A 16,498-nucleotide genomic window follows, 5' to 3' on the forward strand; every position below is an offset into this window, starting at 1 on the left:
GAATTAGAAATCAACCACATGAGTCAGAGACCTTCCACAGCTGGTGACTGCAATCCTGAGCCTTGTTTTCATATATGCCTGTAGGAACAGCCTCCTTATTCGGGAGTTGTACCCTGTGCAGGGAACATGAGTCATCACCCACCCGTTCGCTCCTCCACATGCTGACTCTCTCCATTATGAATGAAGAATTAAGCATTCTCATCTCCTCATTCCCCATGGGAGTTCAGCCATCTCCGATTGCCTTCTTAGTTCAGGAAGCAATGTCACTTGACGTCCTTGAAGAAGAGCAAGACATGGCTAGGATTATGGGTCGGTTTACAAACACTGCACTTTCCAGTTCACACCACCCCACGCCCCTTAACCTGCTAGGAAGATGTGGCCCCATGTGCAGAGGATATTCCCTGTCAGACATTCTTTGCTAGGTTCTTTCCCCCATGGTCTAATGGAAAGAAAGATGTGCTGGCAACAGTGCTAGTGATGGTAGCCATGGTAACAATGACAGTGGTGGCAAGGCTTGTGAGGGTGCTGGTGATGGTGGCAGTAGTAATGGTGGTGATGGCTACACTAGTGATGGTGGCAATGGCATTATTTATGGGGTGTCAGTGCTGGTGATGATGGTGACGGTGGCAGTAACAGTAGAGGTGTGTAATAGTGATGGCAGCGTTTTTCAACACTCATATGGGTGCAGAGTGTCATTCTACTCTCTGAAAGTCTGAGTTTACCTTATCAATGTTTCATAATTTATCAGGATCCTGTGAGGTTGTTACAATTTTTCAAATGAACAGGTTCTCTACTTTCCTCAGTGGCATAGGTATTTTTTTCCTTTAAAGTTTACATCTACCATCGGCCAAAAGCAAATGGATAAAATGAGATCATGTCCTATGGATTCAGATAATTCCTTCGTTTGGGGAAATCTAGTATGGTACCCATGCAAATCTAACTGTAATTTTCCAAATGGATTTAAGATTCTTATGGAGAAAGACAACATTATGCCCGTCATGTGGAGTCACTGAAAAGTTCAGAATGAGTGTGGTTTCCAGATCACGAGGCTGCTCTGGCTGGTGACAGAGGTGTGGTAAGTGTGCTAAATGCCAGGGCTTCGGAGAGAGCAGGGCCACACCCTGTGCGAAACCCTTGATGACATCAAGAGACAGGAAGGAACTATAAGCAAAGCTGGTCAAGGTCAGAACAAAACTCCAGGCTCATCTGTGGCCTGGTCTGTCCTCAAACCTCTATCCTCGGGCTCTCTGCAGCCTCCTTCTTTTATCCTCAGGTGGGGAGGGATGCAGCTCTGGGGCCTCTGTCCTGTCCTCTTCCCCCAAGGGGCCAGGACTACCTCCATCCTGTGCCACGAAACACCTGGATCCTCTGTTCCAGGTGAAGAACAAATTATTGTAATTATGGGGTGTAACTTAGTTACCAGGCATCACATCTTCCCCTAGTGTGCGCAGGATCTGTGCATCCGTTTCAAAGGAAAAGACAGCGACTCTGGGAAAAGGAAGACTTCTGCTGAAATGCTGGGGGCTGTGCCTCCATAACCACCTGAAAACCTGCAATATTGGCAACGTGAGCAGCGGCCTGACCCAACACCCCTCTACCTGGGAGCACCAAAGTGTGCCCCCACAGGCCCAAACCCTTCTCCAGCTTGGTCAGCCTTGCCCCTGCTTTTACCTACCCAAGTCTCCATGTGGCCTTCTTCCTTATGGTGGCCACAAACCCAGGTGACCCTTGAAATGAGGGTAAAATACACATCCAATATGTAAAATTGAGTGTGAAAAAAATAATGTAAAATAACTCAAAGATCTTTGCCATTGCTCGCCCACTGAAATGCTCATATTTGTAGATGTATTCAGTTAAACAAAATGTATTATTAAAATTAGTTTTACCTATTTCTTTTTACTTCTTAAAATATGGCTAATACAAAGTTTCAAATTACAAATGTGGTGTGAGTCTGTAGCTCACATGATATCTCTGTTCTAGGTGTGGGTCTACAGAGTTTCCAGACCTTTGCACTGGTGTGCTTTAAGAAAAACCATCCTTGGACAATATTGTCTAAACTTTTTAATCTTTTTATATGAATATCAAATAGTTTCAAATGGCCTGTCAACAAAATCCTGCATTTTTAAACATTTTTTTTTTCAAAGAATGATTGCGTGTATCCAGAAAAAAAAGCCATTGCAGAGATGATGGGACAAGTGTAGCCATACCAGGCACAGTGGCTCCCAGACCTTTGTGTCATGAGCCCCTATTATTCACTGGACAGATGTTTATCATGTGCCTACCTTTCCAAGACTCTGCTGGGAGACCTGAAACTATACCTGAAGGAAACAGGGAAAGCTCCGATCAGGGCAGAGATTTTCTTGGGTAGGACCCTGAAAACACAAGCAATGACAGCAACAAAGACAGAATCATGGGACACCAGAACTTCTGCCCAGCGAAGGCCACAGTAGTAAAAAGACAGCTCCGGGGATAGAAGGAAACATCTGCACACCATGCATCAGAGGAGGGGCTAGTGTCCAAAACATACCAGGGACTCAGCCTACTCAACAACAAGGAAACAACCCCATTTAAAAATGGGCAAAGGACTGGAATAGGACATTGCTCAAAAGAAGAATCACAAATGGCCAAAAGTGATATGCGAAAATGCTCAACATCTCTAATCATCAGAGAAATGCAAATTAAAACCACAATGAGGTATCAACTCACACCTGTGCCACTGGCAGTTATCAAAAAGATGAAAGATTAACACATGTTGGCCAGGCTGCGGGGCTCAGGGAACCCTGTTCACTGTTGGTGGTGTTGCAAATTAGCACAGCCATTGTGGAAAGCAGTGTAGAGGTTTCTCCAAAAAAAGCAAAAGTAGAATCACCACATACTCCAGTGATCCCACTCTCAGGTGGACCCAAAGGAATGAGATCGATATGCTGAAGGGAGGTGGGCTGCCTCGTTTTAAGACACCATCATTCACAGTAACCAAGATTTGGAAACAAAGTGTTCACAGTGAAAAGGGTGTGTTTTAAAAACATGGTATATACACACAACTGAATATTCTTCAGCCACTAACAAATAATTTAAAAACAGGAAAGTGTGACATTTGTGACAACATAGTCAAACCTGGAGGACTTTACGTTAAATGAAATAAACCACACAGAAAGACATGCCTTATGTCATCTCATGTTCAGGTGGAATCTAAGTAAGTTGAGCACACAGAAGTAGAGACCAGAGTGGCAGTTTCCAGGGGCTAAGGTTGGGGGTGCACAGGGAAAGGGGAGGGAAGAAGTCTGTGCCAGGCTCCAGAAATACAGCTGATAAATCCCATGAGTGTTAGGCCTTCTGCCCAGAGAAACACATGAACACACACTTACAGATTTACACAGAACACTAGGCTCTTAAGAATTTTCTGAGGCTCATCTGTGAATGTTAGAGTAACAGTTTCTAAATCTGAGAAGAATGTATAGGCTTCAGGACCAACCAGACCTGCACTGAGTTTAATGCAGGCATCACTAGCCCCTGAGCTGTAGTTAACCTTCTCTAAGTCCCAGTTTCCTCATCTGTAAGAGGAGGAGAGAGGGAGCACAACACAGGGTGTTGTGAGGATGGGTAACAATGTATAGAAAGGCCTTCCGTTCACATTGCAGGTGTGTAACAGGTCATAGGCTTCATTTCTCACCTTGCCTTATTAGGAGGCATCTGAAAATTATATATATGAGAGGACAGATTCTTTACATCTAAAGCTTCCTTTGTGGATCAAGGTCTTAACTTCTAGAGTAGCCCTGTAGCTTGGTTGCTGAAACAAAAATAAGAGTTTGGTCCTCCAATCCAGCCATCGCCTTTTATATAAGATGACCTGAAGGCATGTGTGGGGCGTACGAACTGCCCTGGAAGAGGCGCTAGGCAGTGTGTGCACACCTTTGCACAAACAGATTTGTATCTGTCCGTCTTACAGATGGGCTTCTGTTTGCAGGGAACTGTTTTGTTTTTTAAAAACCATCCTCTTAATATACATTTCTTATAGGCCATCTCCTATAAGAATATGCAAACTTTGGGATAAAAGTAGCCTTAAATGAATAAGAACAAGCCAGGTGCGATAGAACACACCTGTAATTGAAGCCACTCCAGGAGAATCACCATTCAAGGTCAGCCTCAGCCGCTTAGCAAAGCCCTCTCTCAAAATCTCAAAATAAAATTTTAAAAGGGAGATGTGGCTCAGTGATTAAGCACCCCTGGGTTCTATCCCTGATAACACACACACACACACACACACACACACACACATATGAATAAGAACATGGTCTAAGAAGCCACGCTATTCCTATGCTGCTTTCCTTCCAGTGCCAAACTCGGATAATCTAGTCCCCAGATCACCAGGTCAAAGGTAGCTGCTCACCAGCTAGCTATCTGGAGGCAAGCAAGCCAGCCCTGTCCCCACTTCACAGACTGCTCCCCCCCCCCCCCCCCCCGCCTCAGAAACAAGTTATGTATGGTATTTACGTACATCTGTGTCGCTGGGCATTTTCCAAACACTTCTTGGAGAACATTAAACAGGAAATTGATGCCACAGGGCAAATATTCATTCTTCCCATCCTCTCTCACAAAAACAAGTACAGATTTGCTGTGGCTAGACCGACTTCCTGCAGTGTGCCGCTGCTTATTGGATTTTAACACTAGAAGGAAAAAAATACATTCTCTGTTTCAATTTAGGGCATGTTGAAAATGGCTAAAATGCACAAACAAGAAAGCTTCCCTGGCGAGAGCACTGAAGTACAGAACCCAGTGTTTTGTAACATCAGAAAATGCAAAGGTTCAGACTGCTCCTCATGCCTCCTCATGAAAGCCACTTGGTGTCACATCAGATGCCTCGACCTTGGTTTAAACAGTACGCACTCGGGGCTGGGGATGTGGCTCAAGCAGTAGCGCGCTCGCCTGGCATGCGTGCGGCCCGGGTTTGATCCTCAGCACCACATACCAACAAAGATGTTGTGTCCGCCGAGAACTAAAAAAATAAATATTAAAATTCTCTCTCTCAAAAAAAAATAAAAAATAAAAAAATAAACAGTACGCACTCTGGTTTTCAAATGGAAAAGTCTTCAAGCATTTGGGCCCTGTGATTCTTCATGGAAGGCAGCATGGTTAGTGGCCTCCTCAGCATCAGAGTCTCCACATTCGCTTCCTTATCAGTCCCGAAATGAGATTCTGAAAAAAAAAAAAAAAACGAAACCTCCCTCCATCCCCAGCAATGGGGGATGTCATTTAGGCTAAATTACTCAGTGCATTATTTCCCTAGGCCAGAAACTTGTTCAAAGTGGATACGTAGCCTAAATTCACCAGTCAAAGTCAATCCTGAGGGAACTGGGAAAGTAGCTCAGTGGTCGAGCACTTGCCTAACACACACAAGGCCCTGGGTTCCATCCCCAGCACTGCAAGAAAAATACATAAATAAATCTTGAGGTTTTTGCTGGGAAGGGCAAGCACTCTTTCCTGATGGAGGAGAACACCGAAGCAGTTGACAGTCACGGTGATCATCTCAGGACCATGATGGGGAACAGCTTGAAGAAAAGCTAGTATGAGGGAGGACAGAAGAGAGAAATGAAACTGGTCCCAGATGTCATCATTTTGGTTCTGGATCAAGCTTTGCCTGAAGATCTGTCTCTGGGCCATTTAATAACAAACTATTAACTCTCCAATATTATATAAGCTATCTTGATTTAGGATTTTTGAAATTTGCAGCTAAAGCTTTGAAACTACCATAACTATCTATTGGAAAAAATTCACTAAAAAAAAAAAAAAGGGAGAGGATGTCATGGACTGCATTTAAGGTCAACTTCATAACTAAATAGAGAAGAGCAACAAAAGACCATAAGCAATAAAAAAAAAAAAAAAAGAGTGATTAGTGCTGAGGGAAATCCAAGGAGCCAAAACCTCAAAGTGATGAGCAACCAGAGGTGGGAGGAGGTCACCCATGCCCGTCTCCATGTGCTGGCAGAGGTGGTGACCTCAGTGGCAGTGAGGCCCCCTCATCTAAGGCCATTCTCACCTCCCGCCCCCTCAACTCTCAGATTGAACTGTTTTAGCCACCTGTGCAGCTGCAATTGTTGAAATCATTTGACCTCCATTCTTGCAGATGGTTTTTAGATGCTCTGTCTCAAAATTACACATTAACATCTCCATTTTGCAGATGGGAAAACTAAATCCCAGAGGCCCCAGGTCATCCATACAAAAAAACAACAGCGGACTGAAACCACTTTCCAAAGCCCCTTGTCAGACCACATGTGCCATCCTGGAAGGTTACTCTGTTTGACACATGGTGACTGGAGTCCTCTAGGAGGAGGCCAGGAAGAATCTGACATCTGGATGGTCCCTATCACGTCCTTCCCTCTTCCCTCACCAAGCAACCAGCATTGGTGTTGTGCCAACAGTTCTTCTGACTCCCAGCAGCAGTGCCGCATGCCCTGACCTGGCACCATTGAGACCTTGATGCCCCTGGTCTCTGAGGACAGCCAAGTCCAGGAGTGGACTTGTTGAGTGTGTCAAGGAGCAGGGCCCTCCTCACTGGTCTGAACACACGTGTTGGGATGTGGGTGCTGGGAGGGCGTGCCTTCCACAGGGGCCTTGACCCCAGTCTGAACTGGAGGCAGTAGAGCAAGCAGTCATGGCTGCCTGGGGTTCTTCCTACACATGAGCCCCTTCTTCCCTCAGCTGCTGCGAGACTCCCTCTGCTTGGGCCTGTGCTGGGTACACCTCACTGCGCAGCTGAAGAACTCTTTCACCTGCTCCGCAGCCAGAGTGACCCAGCACGTCTCAGCTTCATCCAGCAAACTGTCCTGAGTGCTTGCCCCATGCTGGCTCACAGGGTGAGCACTCACCACGCCACACTCAGGCACCTGGAAAACGTGGAGTGTGGAATTGCCAAGTCGTATTATGTAGATTCCTCTGCCTGATGAGGTCCGGAGGCCTCAGGTTTCTGCAGGAGAGGAAACTGTTAGAAAAGGGGGTGGTCAACTTTGGGGCTACTAGAAGTGGTTTGTGGCTGGCCCAGTCTCACTGAAAACTAGAGCACAGGACAGTATGTGCTGAATCCCGCCACATGGTCGTCGCCTGGGGCTCATGCATTTATCTTTGCTCTGGTGAGTCCACAGTCATTCCTGGGACTTAGCTGCTCTCTATCTTCATTTGTTTTCCTTCCTTCCTTTTCTAACTTTCCCCCCATTCCTGGTTTGTTTTTTTTTTTTTTTTTTTTGCCCTCTTGACTCTGAGCCTTTGCACACAGTGTGTCTCTGGGTCTCTGTGCTTCTCTTCTGCCTAAGGCCTACTTTTTGGCCATTCAAGGACTCCAAGAAAGAAGATGTGTGTGAGTCTGTCTGTTCCTGTCCAAGCCTGAGCAAATATCTGGGCCTCTGGACCTCAGGCCCATCTGTCTGAAGAAAACTTAGAACCAGTGGGGCCACTGGAGCAGAAACAAACAGCAACCTCTGACCTAACCACGGCCATGGGGGCCTACATGTGACAACCCTTGACAGGTCCCCAAGCCTCTCCTCACCCTTGAGAGTTCCTTCTTACTTGTTTCAGCAACAACCCTCTCTCTGACCAAAAACAAAAACAAAAAAGACTAGACTGGCCAGAACAGAATGCCAGGTCGCCATGTATTTGATGGTAATTTGAGAGCACTAGAAGGTTTGGGTACTCAGCACTGGAAGCAACATGTGAAAAAAATAAGGTAGCCAACATGACTAAGCTCCTAAAACATGGTCTCACACAGTTAAGACCTAAAGATTGCTGTGAGTTCCAGATGTGCCCTGAGGATGAGATGACTGGCGGTCACAGGGAGAGTTTCCAGAGGCACGGCGCTGCTGAGGGCCTAGGCCACTTACCCAACCCTCTCTTCACACTGGAGAAGCCTATAGAAGTTCACTGACCAAATAATTAGTCACACCATTAGTGACAGAGCCCAGACCTGGAGTGATGATCAGTGACCCCGTGTGTGTTTTTGAGCTTGTGATGGGTTTCCCCGCCTAGAGCTGAAGTAGAAAACATCCAGTGCTCAGAAGCTCTGCTGATTGTCCCAGCAAAGGTAGACGAGGGCACATAACAAAGCTGGAACACAAAGGCCTAAAGAAAGAGGTACAGGGTGCAGTGCAGTCTAACAGAAAACAAGCAAAACTAGGTACATTTGGAATTACAGATTTATTCTCGCTCCTGCCACCAACCAGCCATATGCGCTTAGACTGCTTCTGTCAACCTCCTGGACCTCAGGCTTTTCATCTGTCAGAAGGTAAATTAGGCCAGAGGGCCACTTAGGTCCCACATCCATGTGACTCCTCCAGCTCTGCCCGCTGGGGATGACAGTGCCTGTTACGGGTAAGCTCAGTGGACCAAGAGTCCAAATCCAGCTGATGTCCATCAGCTGGACTGAGAACTGAATAGATTTGTCCTCAAAATTCTCTGAAGACCATGAACCTGGCCTTCCACAGAATCTTGGCTTAGATTTATTGCCATGTCCTATTGCCATTTTCATTGTTATCAGAGATTTGTCCAAAAGTACCCAGGGAGGCATTTAAAATCATAACCTCTCAGAGAGAAAAAACAAATCTCTATTATGCACCATATACAGAGACATTTAAATATTTAAGCATGTTTTTCTTCTAGTGAACTAAAAATGAGGAAGTGAGATGACAATTATCAAATAGAGAGTAGCGTTTCAATGTACTGTTTAGGCAGCAAACGTCAATGGATGAATCCAGAAAATGGACTGTGTGGAGAGAGGGTTCTCATGGCCATTCATCTTCAGGCCACCTCAAGGCCACCACTGAGGGTCAGACCCAGCACCCCTCCAGCAGACCATTCATGCAAGTCTGTGGGCAGGGCCTCTGGAGTCTGCCAAGTTGCACAGTGGTCCCCAGAGGTCTCCATTGCGTGACATCCTGGGGCGTGCCAGGTGTGCTGAGTGGCCTCACAGCAGTCTGCCTGTGGTGCTAGTTCTCATGGTGTTTTAGAAGAAACAACTATTTAAAATAACTACATAAACAAAGTTATTCCAACTGGGCAAAGAAAACATTTCATTTCCTTGATGAGCTTTCAGTCAATATTATATCCAGTTGCTGTGAACAGCTGGGAGCGAGACCCACCTGGATTTAAAGCCTTGTGCACCTCTAACACAAGCAGGGAGCTCAAGAACACTGCTTATCCTCTGTGCCTACTGATTTCCTCATCTGTAAAAGAGTTCCCATGTCAACGAGTTTGGGTGAAAATAGAATGAAATGAATTCATATTTTAAAGAACCTAGAACAACACCTGACCCAGTAAGCACTGAGTATGGATTTGTTAGTAAGTCAGAGTACAGGCCATCTTAGTTCAGGGTGCTTAACAAGGAGCTGTAGATGGATGGGTGGCTCACCAACAGCGAACATTTAGTTCTCCTAGTCTGGAGGTTAGAAGTCTGATCAGGAGGCTGTGGTTGGGTTTAGGCAAGGGCCCCTTCTGGGCTGCAGAATGTCTGGCTGTATCATAACATGGTGGAAGGAGGGCTCGTGAGCTCTCTGGCCTCTTCTAAGGCCATTAACCACTCACGAGGGGTCCCCCATCAGGACCTCATCATCTCTGAAAGGCCTCACCTCTGAATACCTCCACTCTGGGGTGGGTTTTAACATAAATTAGGGGAAATACAAATTCCCAGTATTGCATGAGCACAAATGTATTATCATCTACTGACTATTCCAGTATATTCTATTTGTTATGCAGGGTGTTGTATTAGCAATTCTCTATTTTCACCTGTATATCCCACTAAAATGGTCATTAAAGGGAGGATTTTTTTAAAATAATGTATTGAGAATTTTTAAATCTTTTTTTCAAAATAGATTAAACATGAACTGTATGAGTCTACTGCATGATTATTGCAGTGGAGATGAATTATTATTTTAGATCTTAAAAATATGTGATCTGGGGGTGTAGTTCAGTGTCACAGTGCATAGTTAGCATGCTTGAGTCCCAGGTGTCTATCTCTAGCACTCAAGAAAATTAATTTTACAAAAAAAATAAATGTGTAAGTCCTGGAATTCAAGCATAAATTGGATTGTCAAACAAGGTGAAAAAAACCACACCCAGATAAGGTTTCATGTATAGGTTTCATTTCTTCTTTCAAAATCATAAATATAAACTATTTTCATCAGCAAACTATGGCTTATTTCACTATGAGAATATATGAACTCAGAGTTCATTCTCCCCACTGATTTGAGATTTATTGCACAAGTAGTAAACAGCAGTGAGGAAGGAAATGCCACAAGCAATCACACCCCAAAACACCAGCTTGCCTTTCTTTGCTCCTGTCTATATTGAGTCCAAAAAGGACTGAGTAAAAAAACCAACAACAACAAAAACAAAATGCTCTGTGAGCCTCAGTCATCTGCCTGCTTCTTTGGTCACACTACACACTCCTCTGGGTGGCCTTCTGTCTGTTCAGGAAATATATGTTGAGTACCTCAAAGGTGCCAGGTGCTACTTCAGGGGCTAGGGACACAGTGGTGACAAGACAGACCAGGTCCCCAGCCCTCAGAGAACTTAATTCTGGCCGGGAATAGACACTTAAACCAAGTAAGCAGAATAATCTCAGGCTTTTTGGGTGAGAGACACTATGGGGAGATAGGAAGTCCCCTCTGAGGATATCTGAGCTGATGACATGGTGACAAGGAGGTAATAAGGCCTTCAGTGAGCATCAGAAGCAGCATGTGCCAAGGTCCTAGAGTGGGAAAGAGCTCAGCAGGCTGGGGGAAGCATCAGGAGGCCACTGGGGCTGGGGTTAGTAAGCAAGGACCTAAGAGGGAGGCAGGGTCAGCTTAGTAGGACCCTGAAGGCCTTAGTATGGAATTTGGATTTTATGCTAATCACAGTGAAAAGCCTTTGGAAGGTTTTAAGCAGAGGCAGCACATGGTCTGTCTCACTCTCAGATGACTCTCATTACCTAATGGAGAGTGAATTACCAAGAGCTGAGAACAGATGCAGAGATACCAACTAGGAGGCAGCTTCAAACCCAGAGCAAAAGAGGATGGTGGTGTAGACTGAGGCAGAGGAGATGGAGAAAAGTAACAGATTCAAATATTTTGGAGGTGGTGCCTACAAACTGCTGAAGAATAGATGCAGCAGGTGAAGGCAAGGGAAGCATCCAGAATGATTCAGAGCCTAGTTTGTTCTTGTCGTCGTTAGTCAACTGGTATATGATGGTGCTATTTACCTAGGCTGGGACAAGATCATTTAGAATGAACTCAAGGGTGGTTTCTTATATGTGTTCAGTTTGCGGTGTCTATTTGAAGTCCAACTGGAAATGTCAGGTATGCAATTGGATATTTGGGTCAGATCAGTTCATCTATATACAGGGAGTCATTAATGTGTAGCAACACTGAAGGGCATGGACCCAGAAGAGAACAAGGAAGGACAGAATAAAATAGAAGACCAGGTCCTATGGCTTTCTGGCATTCAGAGGTTAGGCAGAGATGAAAGAGCCAGCTATAAAAACTCAGTTTACAAAAACTGTGTGATGTTTCCAAAGCCAAGAGTATAAGGTGAGTTTAAAAAGAGAGTTCTCCACCGTGTTGCATGGTATTAGCAGGTCAAGTAAAATGAGAACAAAGTAAAAGCCGATAGATTTGGCAATATGGAGATTTGGGGTGATTTTTAACAAGATCAATTTCAGTGGAGTCATAGCTATGGAAGCCAGATTGGGGTGGATTGTAAGTCAATGGATTCAATGCATTTCCAGTAGAATTTCAACCAGAGTGCTTCTTTAAAATTGACAACACAATTGTAAAATGCATATAAAAAAATGACAGGCCAGGGGCTGCATTTGTAGCTCAGTGGTAGTGCACTTGTCTAGTATGCGTGACATAAAAATAAATAAATGAAATGAAGGAATTTTGTTTATCTACAACTAAAATTTAAAAAAAAAATTTAAAGGAATAGACCAAGCATTGACAAAGCACTATTAAAGTACAATGGAGTATTTTTAAAATATCAGATATCAATATATTACAATCTATGGTAGTTAATGAAACATTAATATGTGGGCAAAGTATGTGGTGCAGCTTCCAATAAATGGCACAATTGTTTATCCACAATGAAAGAGTAAAACTGGATCCCTAACCTCACACCATTCTGAGGTATCAATTGCACATGGGTTGAGAATGTAAAAGAACGTTTTTAATAAAAATTTTTAGAAGAAAGCTTTATGACCTCAGGGTAGAGAAGGATTTTAAGTAAGTTACATAAATTTCTAACCATTAAAGGTAAGACTGATAAATTTGACTATATGAAAATTAGAAGCAACACAAATAGCCAATGACCAGAAAATGGATTAATAAATCACAAAATAATCTTAGAGCGTATGACAGTAAGTATAAATGAATGAGGCACAGCTAATATGCAATGATATGGGATAATCAAGTCCCACACATAGGGTGTAATACCAAATCTGCAAAGATCCAAACCAGGAAAACTACATTATACTGCTTGGGGACACACTCTCCCAGGTCCACCTCAGGGAGCTACTGCGGCTCCCTGTTCACACAGGCTCAGAGGCACAGGCTGTTTGCAGGGGCTGCAGCTGGGGAGTTGAGGAATAAACTTTTTGTTCTGGGACTTCCTGCAAACTGGCTCAGGAAGTCTCATATTCATGCACACTCCCCACCCCAGGTTGGGCCCACAAATGGAACGGAGGAAAAAACACAGCAGCACTCTGGAATCTGCTGTGGTCCTTGGTCCCTCCTCTTTCACTGAAGCCTTTCTTTTATCCCAGGAGACAGGAGCTTGCCTCGTGCGCCCTATGCTTAGAATAAACCATGGCCTCTGTTTCTGCACAGCCGGCTCTTGGACTTTTGAGACAATTTTTTTTTTTTTTTTTTTTTTTTTGTCTCAGAAAGCCAGATTTTGAAAATCAAAAAGACTCTCCCTCAGGCTATTTTGTTTCCCTAGGGACTTAAAAAACTATTTTGAAATTCAGAAATCCAAGCAATGACTTCTTTGTTCTGTGCTGTACCCAACACTACCCCTTCCCTGTGACAATAAGCCTCAGATTCAGTCTGTGTTTAATGTCCATCAGGGTGAAAGCACTCTGGATTACTGAAAGGAAAACTACAAGAGACATTTAAAATTATTATCCTGTTTCCCCTCTAACATGAAATTCTCTCCCCTTGACGAAGAGTCCCCTTGTGTGGACCCAATTGTCCCTTTCAATAGTTTCCCAATACATTTTGCACTGTAGCTACAACTTCCTTCTGTACCTATAATTTGAGCTCTGAAGCCACCTCTGTGTACCCTGCTTTGTTGTGTGATGCAGGGTGGGACTGGGCAGACCACCTCTCTAGGCAATAGCATTGCTTTTGATTTCTGTCAATAGGAGGCACTGAACAGACCAGAAGCTGGAGAGGATGGGGGACTTGTCCTTTCTATCTGCCTGTGGTTCCTTTAATGTCACCCAGCAATCACCTTCCCTGCTGACAGCTTCAGCACTGCTAGAACTAGCTTCCTCCCACCTTTCCCTGGCTGGCTGAGGCCCCTCCTCTGGGGTCTGAGGTCCACACTGTGGTGCCTCCTGGAGCCTCCAAGTTCCCACAGCCCCAGGTCCTCCCTCAGATTCCTCAGGCCTGGGGAATGGAGGCTGCTTCCCAGCAGCTGCTTCCTGTCGGGCTCACCCTGTGGTGCCTCTTCAGCTCTCAGGCTGGCAACCAGTTCCCTACGTTGGACTTTCCCTGAAGTCCATAACTTTTTCTTAGCTGAGTATCCTACCTGTTGTGAGCATGTTAGAGGGAGGGTTTGTATTTTATTTCTTTCTGCCACACCTGTGAAAGTCCCAGAGAGTACACATTCAATAGTGATCCTTGAACTAACAATTGAACACACAAATGAATGAACACAGGACCAGAAATGTATCCGTCGAATGCAGGAAAGCATTAATACAGGCGCTGTCGTGCCTTGTCCTGCTCATCTGCAGGTAGGCCAGGCCGCTCCCTCTGGCCCCTGCCCTGCCTCTTTGGCCCCTCTTCCTCACCTCTCATCCTGTGGGCTCACTGCTCCTGCACACACTCTGGCCTCTGTCCCCACTGTGCTCCCTTCCTGGATGCCTATTCATCTACGGACTCCTCTGCTGCACCGTGGGCTGCTGGAGGTACTCCTTCATTTCTACCACCCAGGAGAGCCCCAGAATATGGCAGAGAATAAGGGCATAATTATTAAATGAGCACTGTGGTACGGCTGCTTTTTGATCTTTGTGCAATCTTCTATGTAGGTTAAATGTCATCTCCAGCCCCTGTCGAGGGACAGAATGCCCATGACTTTGGGGCAGGTAACTGGAGCTTGAGGAATAGAAACTAAAATTAACTTAAACCATCATCATCAAATCAGACCAAAGCTCTTTTCACTCTTCACTTAGAAACCTCAGAAAACAAAGGAATATCTTGATGTAGAAAACAGAAACACAGTGAAAATTTGCTTAAGTGGAAGTCCCTGGATTGAACTTGGTTTTCCTAATTGGCTTTCACTAGGTGATTGGCGATACTTCCCAACCACACTGGATGTGCCCGTTATTTTTTCCTGCAGTGTTTCTGCTCACTGTAGTTTCAAATAGGCTTGGAATTTCCAAGACGAAGGAGGGAGGGGGATAGAGAAGACATTAAGAGGAGAGTGAGTGGTGTGGACATTGAGCTTTGAGACAGAAACCTCCCTAAACCTGTGTCCTCTTCCATAATTGAGCAGAAAACCCCCACAGCCCTCTCTTACTGAATTTCTATGGCCTTATGTGTTATAGTCCTGATATGCAGAAACCTCAACTAAATTCAAATTAGCTTCTGGCTTTCCTGGGTCTCAATGACAAACAGCACAGCCTGACTCCCTCCTAGGTACCCGTCATCTTGCATTACCCTTTGCAGACTCAAAAATAATGATAATAACCCAAAGAATGTAGCTGCTTGTGAGTCCTCCCTAAGTTCTTTCTCTCCCTCATTCATTATGATTGGTATGCTCTCCTTCCTCCAAATCTATGTGGAATCTGACTTGAACTCTTTGTTGCACTCTTTGTTGACACCCAGTCCCGAAATAAATCTCTCACAATCTGCAAAATACAGTTTCCTCTAATCTAGCAGATCCACAGGGCCTCACCAGCTAATGGAAATGAATGAGCTCTCCTTGCAACTTATCAAGACTGCTTCTAATTCTGTATTGTTGCTGTTGTTGATTAGCCTAGAGTTAAAGAATATCCACTTCAACTTGGAGAAGTGGCTGTGGGCCACACCGTGTGCCTTGGGCTCAGTTTGCAGATAATAAAAGACCACAGCCTCCCTCGCACCTTCAGGTTACCCACCGCTTATCAGAAAACAGGCCTCCACCCAGCTCCACATTTCTTTTACTTTCAGCCAACCAGCTCCTCCAACTTCCTCTCTCCAAGAACAGACAGCTGTATATAAGATGCGTCTAAGTGGAAGCACTCCTTAGGAGGCAAAGGGAAGCCCCCAAGCTTCTGTTGTGTTCTGGGAAACCTGCATCTTTACTTTCCAACAAGGTTTTGTGAGAACAAGTGATATATTACTGTCCAGGAGGGGAAATAAGGCACACAGTCAGTGCTGCCACTCTCTGCAGAAGTGACCAGAATGGTCAGCATGGGAGGAAAGGTGCCATTCAAGGTGATCAGCCCTCTTTCCCCGGCTCCTTGGCTGGGGGCCAGCACTGCCAGGGTCCAGGGTAACTGGGAGGGATTGTTTGGAAGGGGAGGTGGAGGTCACCCATCAGGGCAGCCCATATTTGGCCATCTCAGCACTTTAGAGGTGGTGTTAGACATTGAAGTGATGAAAATCAGACAGAAATGCTCAGCAAGGGCAGCTGGTCACCATTAGGAAAGCAGATTCCCCTGGTCTATTCTCTGGGTGAATTCAAGTGGAGAATGTTTCACAATGTCCAACTGATATGAATGCTTTGGAGTGCTTGATCCAGTAAGTCATGACACAATGCAGTGTATATTTTTAATACAAGCCAGAGTTTGTCATTTAATTAGAGTGCTGCTTAAAATGAGTGCAGTGTTCTCTTATCATAACTATGGCCTCAGCTAAGGGCAGCATTTGCTTCTCTGTAAACACATTCGACCAGTTGTTCAGCCACAGTCCACAAACTCTTAATGGACCCTACTGTGCGCTACTCTGATTCTGACTCACAGTCCTAATTCTGAATTGGAATCTCAGTAGCTTGTAGTCACAGGTGATATTCCACTAAATCCACCAAGTCACCCTAATTCTGGCCTCTCTTGCCACATTAATTTTTAATGCCAAAATTAAAACTAAAATTTTATACTTTGGGATCATTTCCTCAATCAGTGATCTCATATTCTGTGGGCTGGCAGAGAGAAAATTGCCTGGGTAACCTCTACTACTATTTTAGCAAAATGAGGAGTCTTATCTCTAGAGATTGAGTCTTGGATGGGAGAGATGGAGATCTTTCTACTATGGGGGAAAGGCCAAAAACAGGTGAATAA

Source organism: Urocitellus parryii, chromosome 2 (assembly GCF_045843805.1).
Source record: "Urocitellus parryii isolate mUroPar1 chromosome 2, mUroPar1.hap1, whole genome shotgun sequence".
NCBI lineage: Eukaryota > Metazoa > Chordata > Mammalia > Rodentia > Sciuridae > Urocitellus > Urocitellus parryii.